A 16633-nucleotide genomic window follows, 5' to 3' on the forward strand; every position below is an offset into this window, starting at 1 on the left:
CGTGGGACAACCTGATCACCTTGTATCCACCCCAGTGCTTAGAACAGTGCTTTGCACATAGTAAGCGCTTAACAAATACCATCATTATTATTATTATTATTTTCCATATGAGGTAACTGAGGCCCAGAGAAGTGAAATGCCTTGCCCAAGGTCACACAGTGGACAATAGGCTCAGCCGAGATTAGAATCCATGCCCTTTTGATTCCCAGGCCCAGATTCTGTCCAGTACACCGTGCTGCTTCTCCTGATTAGAACCGATGGACCCCAATTCCCAGGCCCAAGCTCATTCCCCCAGGCCAGACTGCTTGTTAAAGGAAGGGACCCTTGCTTCTGGGGCCCAGGCTCTGTCTGCGGAAGGAGCAGTCTAAGCGGTGGTGGCAGACCATCTTGCGGCCTAAAAAGGCCGCTTGCTCAGGTCGCCAAACCTGCTGATATCGCAGCAGGGGAGAGGAGGAGAGGTTGAGGTGGACAGACCCAAATAGACTCCGTCTGTCACTCCCTGGGAGGGGCAGCACTGGGGCACTTGTCCTTGGAAATAGTACCCTGGGAGATAATAATATTAATTATAATAATAATTGTGGTTATTAAGCCCTTCCTATGTGCCAAGAGCTGTTCTAAGCGCTGACGGTAATCAGGTTGGACACACTCCCATCCCACATGGGGCTCACAGTCTTAATCCCCATTTTAAAGCTAAGGGTCAGAGAAGTGAAGTGACTTGGCCAAGGTCACCCAGCAGACATGGGGCAGAGCCGGGATTAGAACCCACGTCCTCTGGCTCCCAGGCCTGTGATCTTTCCACTAAACCATGCTGCCAAATCCACTCTGTGCATTCTCTGTCACAGAGCGGCTGCACAACCACCGATGATAATAATAATAATAATTATTGCCGTAGTTGTTAAGTGCTTGCTATGTGCCAAGTACTGTACTAAGCACTGGGGTGGATACAAGCAAATTGGGTTGGTCACAGTCCCTGTCCCACATGGGGTTCAGAGTCTCAATGACCATTTTTTCAGATGAGGGAACTGAGGTACTGAGAAGTGAAGTCACTTGGCCCAAGGCCGCACAGCAAAGTAGTGGAGCCAGGATTAGAACTCATGATCTTCTGATTCCCAGGCCCATGCTCTACCCACTATGCCATGCTGCTTCTCCGGCCTAGCCTCAGCCCAGAGCTTTCCGAGTCTAGGGTGATCAACAGCCGTTGAGACTGAGGAAGGAGGGGCTAGGAGAGGGATGAAGAGTCCATCGTAGAGTTACAAAGATGACCGCAAGCGCAAGTGAAACAGCCACCTGTCAGCTAAGCTCAGGTTCCTGGTGGGAATGAGTAAAATAAGTGATGTTTCAGAGTGGCTGCTTTACACAATAGTTCTATTGTGAGGGTAGAAAGGATGTTTAAAAAAAGTTTTCTATCACAACATTTCCTTTTCTCAAGGTGAGGAAAGGGGTTGGACGAGATGCTCGGTTTTATCAGCCCCCAGGGGCACGACTAATAAGTGGTCCATCAGATGAAAGGGTCACCTGGGGACCCAATCTCACTGAAAACCCCTGGATCTGCACTAAGCCACGGAAAAACAGTGTGGCTTAGTGGATACAGCATGAGCCTGGGAGTTAGAAGGTCATGGGTTCTAAACCCGGCTCTGCCACATGTCTGCTGTGTGACCTTGGGCAAGTCACTTACCTTCTCTGTACCTCAGTTACCTCATCTGTAAAATGGGGAGAAGAGTGTGAGCCTTATGAGGGACAGGGACTGTGTCCAACCTGATTAATGCATATCTACCCTATTGCTTAGAACAGTGCTTGGCACATATTAAGCGCTTAACAAGTACCAAAATTATTATGATGATGAGTTCAACATAACACGCTCACACCACCTGTGCCGAAGTTCCGTGATGAGAACTGGCTCGCCCCACCCTTACAGTCTCCTCAGATAACGTCAGGGTCATTAAGAAAAACATAGATTTGGTTCAGCAATTTTACTCATGTTATCCTGACTAGACACTGGGAATAGCTGGACCAAACATTCATTCATTCAGTCATATTTATGGAGCGATTACTGTGCGCAAAGCAGACAGGTCTTGCAGGTGTTCTTGAGTTTGCTCTTCATATTCGGATAGAGCTAAGGTTTTCTCCAGTAGAGACCGCGGCTCTAAGCTGTCTGACCGACTAATGAAGTCACTGCAATAGGTAAGCCTTCTTGACCTGTAACGGTTTTCTTCCCCCCTTACCAAATTTGAGTTGACCCTGCATTTATTTCCCAGTGGCACCCACCTCCCTGACCTAACCCAGCCCAGAACACCTCGGCTCCCCAAACTTTTCAGCAAACAAGCAATTGCTCCTAGTTAAGACACTCAGAATGTTTTCACAGACACGGATTTCCATACTTAACCAAAAGCTAACAGCTGGGGTAAAATTTAGGGTTTAGGGGCCATTCCAACCTATGTATTCTCTCCTGGTACTTAGTACAGTGCTCTATAATAATAATAATGATGGTATTTGTTAAGCATTTACTATGTACAAAACACTGTTCTAAGTGCTGGGGAGGTTACAAGGTGATCAGGTTGTCCCACGTGGGGCTCACAGTTTTAAACCCCATTTTCCAGATGAGGTAACTGAGGAACAGAGAAGTTAAGTGACTTGCCCAAAGTCACACAGCTGACAGTTGGTGGAGACGGGATTTGAACCCATGACCTGTGACTCCAAAGCCCGTGCTCTTTCCACTGAGCCATGCTGCCGTTAATACTTTTACTACTATCGGGCTTACCCCACCATGCATTCCCTCTAGACTGTGAGCTCGTTGTGGGCAGTACAGAGCTTAGTACAGTGCTTTGCACACAGTAAGCACTCAATAAATATGATTGGATGAATGAATGCAAGTGTTTCAAGGCTAAGTATGGGATATAGCTTTAATTGTATTTGTTCTGACAATTTTGACACCCATCCACATGTTCTGTTTTGTTGTCTGTCTCCTCCGGCTAGACTGTGAGCCAGTTGCAGGGTAGGGACCGTCTCTATATATTGTTGACTTGTACTTCCCAAGCGCTTGGTACAGTGCTCTGCACACAGTAAGCACTCAATAAATATGATTGAATGAATGAAATGAATGAATGAGAGGGGAACCGGCAGCCTTATTGTAGGAAGAGCCAGAAGCTTGTATCTCATGCTTTCGGCACTTGGGATTGGTAGAACTGAGACTATTCAATCACTGATCATGATTCTCTTGGTCCCTCAGTGACTCACAGGCATTCATTCATTCTTTCATTCAGTCATATTTATTGAGCGCTTACTGTGTGCAGAGCACTGTACTAAGCTCTTGGGCAATTCCCTGGCTCTCATCTCCTCCCCAGCGCTAGCATTTCATGGGAAATGGCAGCTTCCAAGCATAATTGGTCAATAGGCAGGATGGTCTAGTGGAAAGAGCCTGGGCCAGAGAGTCCTGGCTCTGCCATTTGTCTGCTGTGTGACCTTGGGCAAATCGCTTAACTTCTCTGTGCCTCAGTTTACTCCATCTGTAAAATAGGAATTAAGACTCTGACCCCCATGTGGGACATGGACTGTGTCCAACCTTCAAAACCCTACTGAGAGCTCACCTCTTCCAGGAGGCCTTTTCAGACTGAGCCCCCTTTTTTCTCCCCTCCTCCCCATCCCCCTGCCCTACCTCCTTCCCCTCCCCACAGCACCTGTATATGTTTGTACAGATTTATTGCTCTATTTATTTTACTTGTACATATTTACTATTCTATTTTGTTAATGATGTGTTTTTAGCTTTAATTCTATTTATTCTGACGACGACACCTGTAAACATGTTTTATTTTGTTGTCTGTGTCCCCCTTCTAGACTGTGAGCCCGCTGTTGGGTAGGGGTCGTCACTATATGTTGCCAACTTGTACTTCCCAAGCACTTTGTACAGTGCTTTGCACACAATAAGCGCTCAATAAGTACAATTGAATGAATGAATGAATCTGATCATGTTGTGTCTATCCCAGCACTTAAAACAGTGCCTGGCACATAGTAAGTGCTAAATAAATACCATGATCCACCAATTGTCAACTGTGTGACTTTGGGCAAGTCACTTAACTTCTCTGTGCCTCAGTTACCTCATCTGTAAAATGGAGGATGAAGACTGTGAGCCCCACATGGGACAATCTGATCATCTTGTATCCTCCCCAGAGCTTAGAACAGTGCTTTGCACATAGTAAGCGCTTAACAAATGCCATCATTATTAATGTTAACAAAAAAAAATAATAAAATAGGATGAGTGCCCTGACCCTGTCTGAACCTCTTTAGCAAAGTTAATCTCCTAGAGCCTGAAATGTCTTTGTCATTCTGAGGAAGTGGTATTATCTCTTGGTACAGGAGCCTCTGCATTCTTTGTTCTGGGTTAAGAAGGCAATTTATTTTGGCATTCAGCATCATGTTGCAAAGAATCCTATTTATTGCAAAGGTTGAGAGAGTCCAGGGCAGGATCTCACAAGGAAGTCGACCATTATGGAGTAGGGACTGTGAAGAACTGCTTAGAGCAAGTGGAAACATATAATAGTAATAATAATTGTATTTGTTAAGCACTTACTATATGCCAAACCCTCTTCTAATCACTGGGATAGATACAAGGTAATCAGGTTGACCCACGTGGGGCTCACAGTCTTAATCCCCATTTTACAGATGAGGTAACTGAAGCACATAGAAGCTAAGTAACTTCCCCGAAGTCACACAGCTGGTGAGTGGCAGAGTCGCGATTAAAACCCACGTCCTCTGACACCCAAGCCCGTGCTCTTTCCACTAAGCCACGCTGAAGGCTAGCGTTCCCCACAGTGCAACCCTCTAGAATCTAGTGCCTGTTAATGATGTTTTCTAAATGCTGATGCTAAGTTTCCAATTTTGGAATCCGGCTGGCTGAGCTCGATGAAAACATGAGTATCTTCCTTCTTCCAAAAGCAATCGTAAAAGTCAGTTCTGTTTCAGACATGTTTCTGGACACACCCCTTCTCCTTCTCCTCTCCACCTGGTAGCCTCTGTTTCTAAATAAGAGGAGCTGGCTGAGTTGGTTAATTATCAGAAACTAACCAAAATGACATGCTACAATGGCAGCCTTTTCAGGGGATGTCATACACAGAGGATGGGGGTAACAAGCAACATAGCCCAAGATTTGCATAGGAGATGGATGTTGCCGTTTTTTTTTTCCTTCTCCTTCATACTGTTGTTGCTAAGTTACACCAAAAATATTCTGTGTCTGTGCGAACTGTCTACATTTAAATAATTTTCCAGGTAGAAAAAAAAAGCCACGAGACTGATGATATTTTGATATCTCTCAGGGAGAAAAATCAACCAGGGCAAGGTTTTGGGGGGTTTGGGTTTTTTCTTCTTTCTTTTGCATTTGTAGACCTAGCTAGAAGCAGTCTGTGTTCCAAGGAGCTTTTCCAAAACGTGAAAATGAGCCATCAAGATTTAAAATGAAATAAACAACTACCAAATTGTAGGTGGCAGACCAGAACATTAACATCCATAAGTGCTTCTTTGAAGCAGCCCCACTGATTGACTGAGCAGCCAAACTGCATTTACTGTCATTCCCTTCCCCCTAAAATTCATATAACCCACCCATTTAGCCCAAATAAACCTGAACGGTGAGGGGAGAAGTGAAGAGGGGGAAATCCATGCCAGAGTTAACCTTTATAAATGGATCCTCCTCCTTCACCACTCCCAATTAATACAGGATGATCACTGATTTGCCATTTGCATCACATCTGGGCTGTAGTATCAATCTTAAATATGTCAGCATTCCGCTGGTATTTTGGCCATATCACCGATCCTCAAAATCTTTGCATTCCAAGCAAACCAAAGGTAAGGCCCGGGAGAAGAGGCAAAATCTGCTCACTTGTCACTGTGCCTTTCAGCATCGTGACCCTCAGAACTCCATTTACAGCACTGTGCAAGGAAAGAATATTCTCCAGGGGAAACTGCACCTGGAACACCGGAGAGCTGGACATCAGAAAATAACATAAAGGCATCTTGAGCTTTTCAGGAGAGAAATAATGGTTTTGATATGATGGGTGAAACCATTGAACCCAAGTACTGCACTCTGCTCTTTTTTGGGCTCCGCTCAGTGAGAAGACCCAGTTCCAGAGGATGGAGCTGACCAAGGGTGAACAGCCTAATTTAAAGAGGGAAGACCCTAAGCACACAACTTTAAGGGAAGGGAGAACATAACCACATGACTGGCTGTAAAGGAAGAAAAATATGGTGGGAATTCCACCGGCCTTTGAGTCCAGCAATCACATCACAGAGCAGACATGAGGGTCTCCTTCAGTAGATGCTAATTGCTTGGGAGCCTGAAGACTCAAGGGTAATCTCTGATACCATAGAACCATAAGATTTGAAGTGTCTCAACTTCGTTCCAAGATTAAGTTAACATCTCTTCAAATGTCATATGTATTTCAGCCGCACCGTCCCTCAGATTTCTAATGAAACATGTCAAGTTGCTCTTTAGTATTGTGGATTGCATGTGTGAGGTAGTTGGAGGGGGCAGAAGTTATATGATAACGAAAAAGAACTTATCGCAAAACTAGCCTCCTTAAACCAAGCCTCTTTCTTACTCGTCGGTCAAAGGTCAGTACCCCATTTGGGATTGGCTAATGCTGCCGTTAGCCATCGCTCTACCCCTTGGGAAATCAGCACCCGGAATCGTGAAGATTTCCCTGGAAAATTGGCGTCCTCTCCTTTACCAAGAAATCTTTGTCGATTGGCTTGCAAGGGGCTCCATTTTGGCTTGAGACCCGTTGACCAATGAGTCCTATGAGGGAGGTCAGACCAAATACCCACCTCTGCCCTCGGTGGCCCCAAGTCATTTTTCCGACCGGTCTCCAATCATTCCAATAGGGAGCCAACAGAAGAAAACCCACCCAAATGGCTGTGTTCCCCAAGACCTAGGGGGTGACATTCTGCGATCAGTTCTGCCTGGCCAGGTGGGGTGGAAATTCAGTCCATAACATAGGCTGGGTGGGGATGGCAGGGAAGGAGCTGGAGGTGGCCCTCCTTCACCCCAAATGTCCTTTAGTGGTGCCACCTCCGAAGCCAATGAAAGAAACCAGGGACCAGGGAAGTCGTGCCGGCGAAGCGGAGGCTCCAATTGGAAGGGAGAAATGAAAAAGTAGTGGACAGAAGCAGGAGAAGCCTGTTTAAATAATGTCCTGCTCCCATGGACTGAGTCCTTCAGCAATTTCAGGATTCTGGGGAGGGCAGGCTGCCAGGTCTGACCCACAAATAATGAAAAATAGAGGTACACTGCCCTCGCAAAACATAACAAATACAATCCACCGCGTACTCTATGAGGCACAGAAGGTAGGAGAATTACCAGCATGTTCCAGCACTGCACTGTATGGGCATCGATGCTCTTGTCCTGAGGATTTAAGGAGTAGTTTAAAGAAGCAAACACAAAATAACAGTAAATGCAGCTAGTCCTTTGGCCAACTGCAGGCTTCCTGGAGAAGATGCTTGCGGCTTAGCCACTTGTAAAGACCACCGCCCAACTTATTAAATGATTAGATTGAATCAAAATAAATACACATGGATGAACTAGATCAGGAGACCTGGGCCAGAAGAGACCCTGGAAGCAGGGCAGAGAGGATGGCAACATTTTCATTCCAGGTAGGGGCATCTTAATATTCTTGGGGTTAGAGAAGTGAACATAGTCATGAAAGTTGTAACCAGGTGCCGGCAAGGAGCAGTATGCAGTCTGCCCGGTGGCCTCTGGCTTTCCGCTCCCTCTGGGCGGATTAAACCAGTGTGTGAGGGGTTAAGCCTAGAAAGGCACACTCCTGGCATGCAGTGCCCGGTGCCGAAAACACCCACCGAAAGACTTCCCGTGCCAGTCTTTGCTCAGCAGCTGACACCTCGCCGTGGTCCGCACCGCGCCGGCTTAAGGCCCTTTTAGAAGGAGAGAAAACCCCCTTACCTTGATCCGGTCCAGGGTAGCTCTTGGGTCCGATCGCTACAAGGAAGATAGAAATTCTTGCCAGAGCCCAGTGATTCATCCTAAATGACAGAGTAGGATCACTCTTTGGACAGGCAGCCTGCTGCCTCCACGGCGTGACAGCAGTCGGCCGCCTTCGAAACAAGCAACTCCCATTCTGCCGCCTGCCGCAGGGGGAGAGTGGCAGAGAGGCTGAGAGCGAGGTAGTGAGAGAAGGGGGGCGGGGAGGGAATCGGAGACAGGAGAGGGGAGATAGAGAGAGAGGGAGCCAAAGATAAAAAAGAGGTTGAGGGAGGACTATACCATTCGCAGCTTCTCTCCCCCTCCTTGCGGTTCCCATCCAGCTCAGGCCATTTATAAAGTTACTTTTCTTGGTGATTAAATTTAGAAAGCCCATTGTAGAAGATGCCTCTTCTCGCGGGGGATCTATCACCGGCCTGATTTCCCTTGGCAGAGGAGAGAAATGGTCGGGGCCTTGGGCCCGCCAGTCATAATGCGATGTTTGTCAAGCCTCTTCGGGGAAGATGGGGAGGACCGACCCCTTCCTCCGCCTTAGTTTGGGACCTAGCATCGAACTCTGATACTTGGCTGTGCAACTTTCTGTTCTAGGGAAAAGAAGGAAAACAAAAACAAAACGCAGATTAGAGTCGAAGGGTATGGGGAAAAATTCACTTCTCCTTTTAACACCCGAATAGAGCAAACTCTTTATTTCAGCCATGGTCAGATTTATTATCGTCACTGCTAATAAAACGCCAGAGAGTCCAGCCACCATGCAAGAGTTCCTGGAGTAGTAGTAATAGTATTAATAATAATGATTATTACTGTTACAGTGACATTTGTTAAGTGTTTACTATGTGGCAAACCCTAACCCTACTAAGAAAAGGGGCAGATTCAAGATAATCAGGACAGACACAGTCCCTACCCCATGTTGGACTAGCAATCTAGGTTGGAGGGAAAACAGGTATTGAATTCCCATTTCACAGGTTAGGAAACGGAAGCACTGAGTTTCTAATTGACTTGCCCAAAGTCACGCAGAAGGCAAGTGGTGGAGTCTACTGGAGAGCAGAGCCAACCTGGGTTTACTCATGGAAATCATTCCCAGTAAGCGAACCCTAAAAATACATCCCAGCTAAATTATCTAGCTATTCCAAGCCAAAGCAACTCTGGCAGACATAACTAAAAAACAAAACTCAGAATGTATTTTGGGGATCTGAATTATCTGAATAATTTGTATTTATAGCCACAGCTTATTTGCCCTTGACTCCATTCAATGTAAAAAAGACTGTTATGCAGAAATTACTCTATTTTGTGGCTCCCAAGGGAAATATGTAAACAAAGTAAAAATAGGCAACTCTGTTATATTTGGCTCAATTACTGTTTGATATTGGTCTGGTTCAGCTATTTCTCTTAACTACCAGCATTAATATATGCAGGGTTTTTTTCGGTAGGAATTCACCGGAATGAGGTTCCTGCCAACATTATTCTAATGCTGAGCTGACTAAGACTCTCTATTTTTAATTACTGGTATTTATCCAATGCCTATTATGTACTTTGCATTGGGGTTGATGTAAAATACTGTGACCAAACACTGTCCCTGTCCCATATTAGGCTCAAATTCTAAGAGGTAGGGAAAACAGGTATCTTATCTCCATTTTACAGATGAAGGAACTGAGATATTCATTCATTCACTCATTCAATCGTATTTACTGAGCGCTTACTGTGTGCAGAGCACTGTACTAAGAGCTTGGGCAGTACAAGTTGGCAACATATAGAGACGGTCCCTGCCCAACAACGGGCTCAAAGGGGTAGAGAAGTGGCATGGCTAGAGAAGCGGTATGGCTTAGTGGAAAGAGCAGGGGCTTGGGAGTCAGAGGTCAATCAATCAATCAATCGTATTTATTGAGCGCTTACTGTGTGCAGAGCACTGTACTAAGCGCTTGGGAAGTACATGTTGGCAACATATAGAGACAGTCCCTACCCAACAGAAGGCTCACAGTCTAAAAGATCTAAAAGATCTAAAAGGTCATGAGCTCTAATCCCACTTCCTCCATTTATCAGCTATGTGATTTTGGGTAAGTCACTTAACTTCTCTGTGCCTCAGTTACCTCATCTGTAAAATAGGGATTAAGACTGTGAGCCCCACGTGGGACAACCTGATTACTTTGTATCTACCCCAGCGCTTCTAGACTGTGAGCCCGTTGTTGGGTAGGGACCGTCTCTATATGTTGCCGATTTGTACTTTCCAAGCGCTTAGTACAGTGCTCTGCACTCAGTAAGTGCTCAATAAATACAATTGAATTGAATGAACAGTGCTTGCCACATAGTAAGCGCTTAACGAATACCATCATCGTCACTAAGAGAGTTGCATGGGCCTCGTGGCCTAATGGAAAGAGCACTGGCCTTGGAGTCAGAAGATCTGGGTTCTAATCCCAGATCTGAACAATAGTAATAATGATAATGAGAACAATAATAATTGTTATTATCGAACATCGCTTATGTGCTAAGCACTGCACTAAGCACTGGGGTACATAGAAGAGCATCAGGTCCCACGTGGGGCTCACAATCTAAGTAGGAGGAAGAACAAATATTGAATCCTCATTTTAGAGGGAAGCAGTGTGGCTCAGTGGAAAGAGCACGGGCTCTGGAGCCAGAGGTCATGTGTTCGAATCCCGGCTCCACCACATGTCTGTTGTGTGACCTTGGGCAAGTCACTTAACTTCTCTGAGCCTAAGTTACCTCACCTATAAAATGGGGATTAAGACTGTGAGCCCCACGTGGGACAACTTAATCGCCTTGTATCCCCCCAGCGCTTAGAACAGTGCTTTGCACATAGTAAGCACTTAACAAATGCCATTATTATTATTATTATTACTATTATTATTATTTTACAGATGAGAAAACTGGGGCCCAGAGAAGATGTGATTTGTCCAATGTCACACAACAGGTAAGTGGTGGAGCTGGGATTAGAGACTAGGTCTTCTGAATCCCAGGCCCCTGCCCTTTCCACTGAGCCACGGTGCTTCTCACTTGTCTGCTGTGTGACCTTGGGCAAGCCACTTTGGAGCTGCATGGTGTAATGGATGGAGCACAGCCCTTGGAGTCGGAAGGTAATGGGTTCTAATCCCACGCCGCCACTTGTCTGCTCTGTGGCCTTGGGCAAGCCGTTTCACTTCTACGGGCCTCAGTTACTTCATCTGAAAAACAGGGATGAAGACTGTGAGCCCTGTTTGGGACCGGGATTGGGTCCAACACAATTTTCTTGTATCCACCCCAGCGTTGATACCGTGCCTGGCGCATAATAAGCACTTAACAAATACCATCATTTACTTCCCTGAGCCTCTGTTTCCTCATCTGTAAAATGGTAAATTAAAACCTGGCCTCTCTTTCCCTTGGACTGTGAGCCCCATTGTGGCTCAGGAACTGTGTCTGACCTGATTATCTTGTATCTACCTCAGTATTTGATGCATAGAAAGTGCTTAACAAATATCACAAGTATCAATTATTCTGTGGCATAGTTGGGACCAGACGCCAGGTCTCCTGGCACCTAGTCCCATGCTCTGCCCATTAGGTGTTACATTTATTTTCCTGGTGTTGGTAATATCAATCAATCATATTTGAGTACTTACCATGTGGAAAGCGCTCTACAAAGTGTTTGGGTGAATACCACACAAAAGAATTTGTAGATATGTTCCCTGCTGACAATGAGCTTACAGTCTTGAGAGGGAGGCAGACATTAACATGAATAAATAAAATGCAGGTATATAAGGAAGTGCTGTTGGACTAAAGGAGGGGTGAATGCAGAGTGCAAAGGGTGACACAGAAGGGAATAGGAGAAGAGAAAATAAGGGCTTAGTCAGGGAAGGCCTCTTGGGGGAAATGTGCCTTCGATAAGACTGTGAAGATGGGGACAGCGATTGTCTGTTGGATAGGAAGAGGAGGGGCATTCCAGGTTAGAGGAAGGATGTGAGCAAGAATCAGTGGAGAGATGAGATTGAAGTACAATGAGTAGGTTGGCATTAAGCATGGCTCAATCATCATCAATCATATTTATTGAGTGCTCACTATGTGCACAGCACTGTACTAAGCGCTTGGGAAGTACAAATTAGCAACACATAGAGACAGTCCCTACCCAACAGTGGGCTCACAGTCTAAAAGATAATAATGATGGCATTTTTTAAGCACTTACTCTGTGCCAAGCACTGTTCTAAACCCTGGAGGGGATACAAGATGATCAGGTTGTCCCACATGGGGCTCACAATCTTCATCCCCATTTTCCAGATGAGGGAACTGAGGCCCAGAGAAGTGAAGTGATTTGCCCAAAGTCACACAGCTGACAAGTGGTGGAGCTGGGATTAATAATAATAATAATAATGATGATGGCATTTATTAAACGCTTACTACGTGCGAAACACTGTTCTAAGCGCTGGAGAGGTTACAAGGTGATCAGGTTGTTCCACAGGGGGCTCACAGTCTTCATCCCCATTTTCCAGATGAGGGCACTGAGGCCCAGAGAAGTGAAGTGACTTGCCCAAAGTCACCCAGCTGACGAGTGGCGGTCGGGATTCGAACCCATGACCTCTGCCTCCCAAGCCCGGCCTCTTTCCACTGAGCCACGCTGGCTCAGAGGAAAGAGCGCGGGCTTCAGAGTCACAGGTCATGGGTTCGAATCCTAACTCCCCCACATGTCTGCTGTGCGACCTCGGGCAAGTCACTTCACTTCTCTGTGCCTCAGTTCCCTCATCTGTAAAATGGGGATTAAGACTGTGAGCCCCACATGGGACAACCTTGTCTCCTTGTATTCCCCCCAGTGCTTAGAACACTGCTTTGCACATAGTAAGCACTTAACAAATACCAATATTATTATTATTATTATTATTAGAGGGGTGAAGAATTCAGGCTGGGCTATAGTAGGAAATCAAGAAGGTAAGTTAGGAGGGGGCAACATAATTGAGTGCTTTGAAAGCCGACAGTAAGAAATAACTTTTTGACGTGGAGGTGTATGATACAACCACTGGAGGTTCATGAAGAGTGGGCAAACATAGACTGAACAGTTTTGTAATAATAATGGTAATAATACGGGTATTTGTTAAGCGCTTACTATGTGCTAAGCACTGTTCTAAGCACAGGGGTAGATTCAAGGTGATCAGGTTGTCCCACGTGGGGCTCCAAGTCTTAACCCCCATTTTACAGATGAGGTAACTGAGATACAGAGAAGTTAAATGACTTGCCCCAAGTCACACAGCGGACAAGTGGCAGAGCTGGGATTAGAACCCACGACCTCTCATTCTCAAGCCTGTGCTCTTTCCACTACACCACACTGCTTTTCTGTAGAAATATCATCATCAATCGTATTTATTGAGCGCTTACTGTGTGCAGAGCACTGTACTAAGCCCTTGGGAAGTACAAATTGGCAACATATAGAGACAGTCCCTACCCAACAGTGGGCTCACAGTCTAAAAGGGGGAGACAGAACAAAGCCAAGCGTACTAACAAAATAAAATAAATAGAATAGATATGTACAAGTATGCCACTTCATGTACAAGTAGATATGATTCTGTCATTAATGTTATGCCATTAATCCTGACAATAATATTGTCCTTCCATTTGTTGTTAAGTTTGATTTCAAGGTGAAATTGCTCCAGAAGCTGGACATGTCTTCTCTGATCGGTCTGGGTCTTCCATCCAAGTAGAAAGTTGGTCACCTCAGTATCCTTACAGAGCTTCAGCTGAATGCAGAACTTGATGTCTGTTGTCACCACATGTCGGTTGGAAGCAGTGTGGCCTAGTGGAAAGAGTCTGGGCCTGGGATTCCGAGGACCTGGGTTCTAATCCCAGCTCAGTAGCTTGTCTGCTGTGTGACCTTGGGCAGGTCACTTAACTTCTCTGTGTCTCAGTTTCCTCATTTGTAAAATGTAGATTAAGACTGTGAGCCCCTTGTGAGACATGGAGTATGTCCAATCCAGTTATCTTGTATCAATCCCAGAGCTTAGTACAGTGCCTGTCACATAGTAAAATGCTTAACAAATATCACAGTTATTATTATTACCACTACCAGTTTGTCAAGGCATTGTGTCCTTTTTCTTTGAACTTTCTACTTTGTCTAACTGTGAATTGTTTGCCCGAGTAGCAATATTTCCAGAGAATATTTCATTCCATGTTGTTGATGAAATCCTTTGGTTTTATGTAGAACCTCATAAATTTAGGCTGGTACAAAATTAGAAGCATGGCTGTGTGGCACATCCAATTGCCCTTCAACCTCTTTTATGTGGCCATAAGCGAAGATGCTACTCAGATCAGGTTTGCTGCATCCATTGCTAAATCACCCTTCCAATCGAGCTCAGGCTATGAGCGTCATCCAAAATTGTCAAAATAGTTGTTCAGGCAAATGTGCTCTAGACTGTAAACTCACTGTGGGCAGGATGCGCGTCTACCAACTTTATTGTGATGTTGTCTACCAAGCATTTAGTACAGTGCTCTGCACAAAATGAACACTCAATAAAGGCCTTGAGGTACATACAGAAGGGCTGCTACTCCAGAACCAGAGACCGCATCCTCTGAGATCCAGAGGAAGAAACAGGGACTGTAGCACTTAGAAAACTAGAGTCGCTATCCAGAGGCAGACCTGGAGAGGAGAGAGAAAAGGAATTTGCAGAGACAACACATTAAAAGCACATCTGCAAGAGGCCTTCCCCATCTAAGCACTCACTTCTTCTGTTCCTTCTCCCTTCTGCATCACCTTCGCTTTGGGATTTGTCCCTTTATTTGCCCCTCCTGCAGCCCCACAGCACTTAGGTTTGTATTTCTAATTTATTTATTTATATTAATGTCTGTCTCCCCTTCTAGACTGTGGGCGGGGAACGTGTCTACAAATCTGTTAGGTTGTACTCCTCCAAGTGCTTAGGACAGTGCTCCGCACACAGTAAGTGCTCAATAAATATGACTGATAATAATAACAATAGAATTTATTAAGTGCTTACTATGTGCAAAGCACTGTTCTAAGCACTGGGGAGTTTACAAGGTGATCAGGTTGTCCCATGGGGGGCCTCACAGTCTTAATCCCCATTTTACAGATGAGGTAACTGAGGCCCAGAGAAGTTAAGTGACTTGCCCAAAGTCACACAGCTGACAAGTGGCGGAGCCGGGATTTGAATCCATGACCTCTGACTCCAAAGCCCGGGCTCTTTCCACTGAGCCATGCTGCTTCCCTGTTGGACCAATTGATTGGATTCCTCCTCCCCATCCCCCCTGCCCTACCTCCTTCCTCTCCCCACAGAACCTGTATATACTTTTGTACAGATTTATTATTCTATTTCACTTGTACATATTTACTATTCTATTAATTTTGTTAATGATGTGCATTTAGCTTTAATTCTATTTGTTCTGACGACTTGACACCTGTCCACATGCTTTGCTTTGTTGTCTGTCTCCCCCTTCTAGACTGTGAGCCTGTTGTTGGGTAGGGACTGTCTCTATATGTTGCCAATTTGTACTTCCCAAGTGCTTAGAACAGTGCTCTGCACACAGTAAGTGCTCAATAAATACGATTGAATGAATGAATGAATGATTGAGACAGAGAGAGACTAGCAGAACTGAGGTAGATTAATAGGGTCAACTAGCAGAGACAACAAAGATTCTTCTAGACTGTGAGCCCACTGTTGAGTAGGGACTGTCTCTATATGTTGCCAGCTTGTACTTCCCAAGCGCTTAGTACAGTGCTCTGCACACAGTAAGCGCTCAATAAATACGATTGATTGATTGACTGATTCTAGCCCCTGTTCTTACTGCTGGCTAGTGTGGATAAAGACCACACATGCACTTTGTAATGCAGCATGTTATAGTGGATAGAGCACAGGCCTGGAGTCAGAAGGTCGTGGGTTCTCATCTCGGCTTCGCCACTAGTCTGCTGTATGACCTTGGGTGAGTCACTACACTTCTCTGTGCTTCAGTTCACTCATCTGTAAAATGGGGATTGAGACTGCGAGTCCCATGTGGTACAGGGACTGGGTCCCACCCGATTTGCTTGTAACCACTCCAGTGCTTAGTCCAGTCCCTGGCACTCTATTTATTTATTTATTTATTTATTTTACTTGTACATTTCTATCCTATTTATTTTATTTTGTTGGTATGTTTGGTTCTGTTCTCTGTCTCCCCCTTTTAGACTGTAAGCCCACTGTTGGGTAGGGACTGTCTCTATGTGTTGCCAATTTGTACTTCCCAAGTGCTTAGTACAGTGCTCTGCACATAGTAAGCACTCAATAAATACGATTGATTGATTGATTGATTGATTGGCACATAGTAAGTGCTTAACAAAGACCATAATTATGATTATTCTTATGTGTCATATCCCTGCTCTCCTGCTCACCATTTGCACTCCTTGTTCCAGGGTAATGTGATGGATAGGGGTGACAGAGCAACTGTGTAGTTATGCAAACCCCTGGCACTAGAATCCATTCCTCTGTGGGCATTGTCTGTCTTCAAGTTTCATAGGGAAGGGTCATCCATCATGCATGGCGGAAGGATTCCAACATCATTTCTGGCCATGCTCCTATCATATCTCCCCCTCTCCCTCTCGCCCCCCTCTCGATCCCCCCATCTTACCTCCTTCCCTTCCCCACAGCACCTGTATATATGTATATATGTTTGTGCGTATTTATTACTCTATTTATTTATTTA

The 16633-nt window shown here is 45.3% G+C and overlaps 1 protein-coding gene across 1 annotated transcript in view; it reads right to left on the minus strand.

Moving 5' to 3' along the window:
• RASGEF1A (RasGEF domain family member 1A) overlaps positions 1 to 8103 on the minus strand; it is a 377771-nt gene extending 369668 nt beyond the window's left edge. Inside the window, exon 1 of the mRNA XM_038743669.1 lies at positions 7943 to 8103. The gene's annotated coding sequence lies outside the window, so the exon portion shown is untranslated. The remainder of the gene's footprint in view (positions 1 to 7942) is intronic.
• Between the last annotated feature and the right edge of the window lie 8530 nt (positions 8104 to 16633).

This window comes from Tachyglossus aculeatus, chromosome 3 (genome assembly GCF_015852505.1).
Source record: "Tachyglossus aculeatus isolate mTacAcu1 chromosome 3, mTacAcu1.pri, whole genome shotgun sequence".
Taxonomy (NCBI): Eukaryota; Metazoa; Chordata; class Mammalia; order Monotremata; family Tachyglossidae; genus Tachyglossus; species Tachyglossus aculeatus.